Raw genomic sequence first — 5,682 nt, 5'->3', positions numbered from 1 at the left:
CACAGTATTGGGTACCGGTAGGCCTAGTAGATTGCAATTGTGTGAACAAATTATTTTAGCATTCGATTATCATGTGTAAATAAAATGTATAAAAGTGTACCATTCGATAAAAATGAATACAGTATATAAATTCATACAGCATATTTGATATAAACATAATATTATAACATAAATATATATTACTATAGCTTCATACAAACATTTGTTATGATATAATATTTATTGACTGACTGATTGCATTTGTTCAACATGCAAAAGCAAAATAAAAAAACTGTGAACAAGAAAAGTGAAAATTAATGAGCATCAAGAACGCCTTTTAGCCTAGCCCATTTCCAATAGGGGCCAAATTTAAAGGTATATTGTCATGAGCTGAAAGGGGAAAATAGTAATTCAAATTGAATATGTATATCTAAGCAAGTTATTAACTTACAATTAAATATCTGTAAGACACTATCTTTGCTGTCAGCAATACCATTAGGCCAGAGTCCAGCCCATTTCAAATGGGGCCAAATTTAAAGATGCACTGTCTGTCATGAGCTGAAAGATGAAAAAAAATTAATTCCATGATTGAATATTTATACTAAAGTAAGTTATTAACTTACAATTAAATATCTGTAAGGCAACATTTTTTCCTGTCAGCAATACATTATATTCTTTATATATACACAGACACTTTTAACTTTTAAAATTGGCTGGGAGTAGTGTCAATTTCAATTTGAGGATTTTTGTAGTAAAATGTCGGTAAATCAGGGAAAAATATAAAAAATGCCGACATGGATCCAACAACATGGACCGGGGTCTGAAACAAGGGGCTACCTAGAGAAACTCGGTCAGGATCCTGGATAAAATCCATGGGGGGGGGGTGGGGTTCATGGGGAGATATTTTACGGCTTAGGATCGCCCATTTGCTTTTTGACCACAATTGGTTTGGCTATCAAAATTAATTTGCTTGGATCTGCATCTTTTAGTCGTTGAGTCGGACGATAGGGGTCAATGTTAGTTTATAAGTTATGGTAACTCGGGCTACATGAGCAAGGCTAGTTGCTTTTGACTTAAAAAAAACTATTTACAGCATATGCTACTGGGCTCAGCATACCATCTTATGTGGAGTATCCGTGCAGTGCATATGGCCACATAGAGAGAGAGAGTGACGCTCACCCACGGTTCATGCAATAATATTTTTTTATGGTTTCCTTCATTTTCTTTTTTCATATTTGGAATTTATTTTGGAGGGATGCCATGGGCTTTATAAATTTCAATATTATTATTATTACTAATAATATTAGATGGTCAACTGCTATCTATTTTCGAATAAATACAATTTGACAGCTGTAACCAGTGGCGGATTCTAGGGGGTGGCGGTGTGCAATCGGTCCCCGTAAATTATTCAAAATTATAAAATTATAAATTATTATTATTAGAGCAGGGATGTATAGAGGTGTCATATTCCATTTGTGAAATCCCTACATGGGTTCACTCTATTTTGAATTCCTAGATCCGCCACTGGTAGCTATAGGCCTGTTTTATACCGACATCATGGAGGTACATACCCACGACGATATTAATATCAATTAATAGACTTGTAATTTGGGCCTACCTCGATTACTTTCGTTTCCCTTTAAAAAAAATAATATGGAAAATATTTTTGTCGGGGTATAACAAATTTCGATTATTCTGATTAAAATTTGTGCACCAGATAATGACAAGATTCTTGATAATAAATTTAATATAATGTCAATTTAAAACAAAAAATAGATACGAATCTACAATGTAAACAACGAACGGAAGTAACAAATTTAAGCCCCAAGCTGTAAATAACGTTACTTTTGCGCCAGTGTTTCAGGAATTATAGTGGTTTTAGCGAGTCACTTGGATGTGTGTTGTTGTTGAATAGAACGAAGACATGTCAATGCATGCCTCTGTCGAGGAAATTGTCAATGCCTTCGATGCCTAACAAACTTAGTCAAAATAATAACCATAGTATGATGACAAAATTCCATTTTAACTATTGAATTAAAGATTTGTTCAATAATGTACTCACATTTGTTATTAGGCTTAATTGTAAAGTCTCCTTCGTAGTCTTTCAACTCCACATATAGTAGTGTTTATATTTAAAACGCCACCTGGTAAGGTATCAAAACAATTCATTATTATTTTTCTAAAGCGCCATTCCTTTATGATGATTAGGATGGTGATGATGGTGATATCGATGATGGTGGTGGTGGTGGTTATGATATGGCATTGATAGCGATTGATGGTGGTAGTGGTCATGATGACATTGATGATGATTATGATGATGATTGATGATGATGCCGACGTGATGATTATAATGAAGATAGTGGTGGTAATGAGGATATTGACGATGTTGATGATTGTTGATGATGATGATTGTAGGATAAGAATCTACCTTTTTTTTAATTTTTTTTAAAAAAGGAAACGACTACCAATGGAAATTAATACATACACGATAATAATAATAATAATAATAATAATAATTGTCGAATTATATAGCGCATATTGTAGGGACCTCTATGCGCTTAATTATTACCCCCGGATCACTGGATTAAGCACATATGGAACACACACTCAAGCCCCATGGGGGAATTACATAATGTTGCAGCTGTATTCAGCGCAGGCTGTGTTTGAACCTACCAGGTACCCACGTTCACGATGAACGTAACGGGTGATGCAATAATGAATTCAAGTTTTAAGCTTAAATGATGTTAAATCAGATGACACTAATTCCTATGTACCATAAGGTAAGAATCAGCTGGAAAGAAACTATAGGTGAAAATTGGCCAATTTTCGAAAAAAACAAGATGATAAGGCTCACGATTTTTTGGGGGGATTTTTTGACCCCGTCATTTTCACTTGTTTTGAGTTCTATTGGGACCTACGCATCACAACAAATACTCTGCCTGCAATTTGAAAAATGCTACTTGAATCCTTATAAGTTTAAATAATGTTAAATCAGATTATACTCAATTCGGCCCATGAGTCCGAATCCGGGAAAAATAAAACTTTTAAACGCTAAGAAAAGGATGTTGAACCGGTTAAATTAAACATAATCGGTATTTTCATGATCCAAAGGTACCATACGGCAAGAATCAACTTGAAAACAACTAGGTGAAACTGGCCAATTTTTGAAAAAAAAAAAAACGCGTACGATTTTTTTGGGACGATTTTGTTACCTCGCCATTTTTGCTTGTTTTATGTTCTATTGGGACCTTCGGATCACAACAATACTCTGCAAGTTGAATAATGCCAGTTGAATCCTAGTTATAAGCTTAAATAATCATGATACTCAATTCGGCCCATGAGTCCGAATCTGGGAAAATTTCAAACGCTAAGAAAAGGATGTTGAACCGGTTAAATCAACCGGTTAAATCAACTGGATAAAAGAAATGCAAGTAGGCCTATAAAGTGCACTATTCTTTTTTGGAATAGGCAGTTAAATAGTTGGTCCCATGTGAAATATGCTCCATGTGCACGTTAAAGAACGCAGTACACTCATCGGAAAAGTGTAGGGGATGCTCGATCACTAGCGAGAGGCCTGAAAGTAAGCCTTTGGATTTTCGTGGGTTAACCTTGGTATTTGCACCGTCCCTCCCATTAGTTTTTTTCTGTTCCAAACACAATCACCAAAACACGACTGGTGAAAAATAATTAATTATATGCTTATTTCTGGCATAATTTACAGCTTTTAGTACTATGAAAGTGATGTTGAACAAAAGTAAATTCAAACATATTCACTTTTTTTTTTCATGATCCTTGGATGCCATATTATGTAAGAACATGGAGGAATTAGTTTAGAATCTGCAGAAAACTGCAGGTGAAAACTCGCGTTTTTTGTCGAATTTTAACGATTTTTTTTATCTCTAGCACCCATAGATTTTTAAAGCTGAAATAATGTCTGCCATTAGGGGATTTGGCCTACTTTAGACTTTAGATTTTGAAATTTCAATGTTTCGATTTCATTTGCCACTAATGCAATCGAGGCCAAATAGGCCTATTCAGAATGTATACACATAAAATAAACACAATTCTGGGTAGGGTCATTCGAGATCATTCCCCGATATGGGCAATACATTTTTCTCAAAATTTATCATCTAGATTATTATTACTTGTTGTTTCAGTTGTTTCATATTTGATATATTGGTGAGCTCTACATCAAAATATAGTTGTTAATGAAACTTGCAAATTCAATTCAATAAAACTTTAATTTGATCAATTTCAAAATATTACAGTAAAATGTAAATAATTTGATGGTACAAATGAAAAGATGATAATTAAAATTCATAATAAATTTTAAAAAGTATTTAAAACAAAAAAACAAATTACTATTTTTTTTTTCAATCATAGGCCCTAATCATAATCATAATTCATATTTCTGAAAAAAAAACAGATCTAAATAAATTAGAGTTACAACTGCATAATTAAATATAAAAAGTCAATATTTAAAATTTAAACCTTAAGAATACATTGAAAACATCATTATTATGAATATTATTGTTGTCACAATCATCATTAAAAATGAAGTCATCATTATCCTTATTACTAAATATTATTCATAAAAACAATATATGACATTTAAACATTAAAATACATCCAAAACTTCACTATCATGATTATTATCATCATATTTATCATTTAAAAATGTTAACCATCATTATTCATATTACTAAATATCACACATAGAAAAACTAGAGTTATTGATTAGGTTAATTAACATATTCATAAAAACAATTATAAAATACATCAAAAACATCATTGTTATTATATTTCTTGAAGGTCTGCTTGGCGAGTATCAATAACAAAATCATAAAACTTGCGGTACACCATGTATTATCATTATCATCATAACTATTTATCATTCTAAATATTACTGGAAAAGCATGCCAGAAAAAGTAAAGTGTTACAATTGCATAAGTAAAAATATTCACATAACAACGAGAATACATCAAAAATATCATTGTTATTATCATTATCATTTTAAAAACTTTTCCCACATTATTCTTGTTTTCTTGCGTTCAAACTAGCCTATAAGGAAGAAGGGTCATGTTGTCCCCCTACTCACGTACACCTATCCCCCAAGTATGACAATTGTGAATGCATTAACCTTATACTTTCTGTTTAAATAATAATAACAATAACAATAAGGACAATATTAAATAATAATAATTATAATGATAATAATACCCATTTTTACAACCAAGATATAATCAAAATGAATTAGGAGTACTTGCTTTAAGAGATTCTATAAAAAAAGGAATTATATTACAATACAAGAACCAAATAAGGGTTATGTTTCAGGATTTTGATGAATAGAACACAACAATGTATTAATCAGATGAAACACCTGATGGAAGATAAAGAGATTCATTGTGAGAAGTTGTGTTGGTGTGGGGTCAACGCACAATCATTCGTAGTGTAACTGTTTATCATTGCTAAGCAGCGTTGTGTTGACTTGAACGATTTAAGGTCTCTATGATTGCATAAACACAGCATTCCATGCATTAATAATAAATGTATTATTGATTTTGTTCATAATCCGAGTTAGTGCTCTGCCCTTTTTACAAACCTTTATCCACTTATTAATTGCTTCCTTATTATTCATTAGCACTGAGTCAATGATAACATGAGTCACTTAATTAAAAGTTTAAGGGTATAATATACTGTAAT

At 32.0% G+C, this 5,682-nt stretch overlaps 1 long non-coding RNA gene across 1 annotated transcript in view; it reads right to left on the bottom strand.

Moving 5' to 3' along the window:
- Positions 1 to 430: 430 nt before the first annotated feature.
- Positions 431 to 5,682, bottom strand: part of LOC117122091 — an 8,940-nt gene continuing 3,688 nt past the window's right edge. Inside the window, exons 2-3 of the long non-coding RNA XR_004447666.1 lie at positions 2,042 to 2,123; positions 431 to 537 (exon numbers count right to left, since the gene is read on the bottom strand). This is a non-coding gene — a long non-coding RNA (uncharacterized LOC117122091). The remainder of the gene's footprint in view (positions 538 to 2,041; positions 2,124 to 5,682) is intronic.

The sequence above is a fragment of the Anneissia japonica genome, unplaced genomic scaffold (genome assembly GCF_011630105.1).
Source record: "Anneissia japonica isolate Jap-2015-1 unplaced genomic scaffold, ASM1163010v1 scaffold288164_len509026_cov199, whole genome shotgun sequence".
Lineage (NCBI taxonomy): Eukaryota > Metazoa > Echinodermata > Crinoidea > Comatulida > Comatulidae > Anneissia > Anneissia japonica.
Note: the sequence above shows the minus strand (reverse complement) of the source record. Positions and strands in the feature narration are given on the sequence as shown.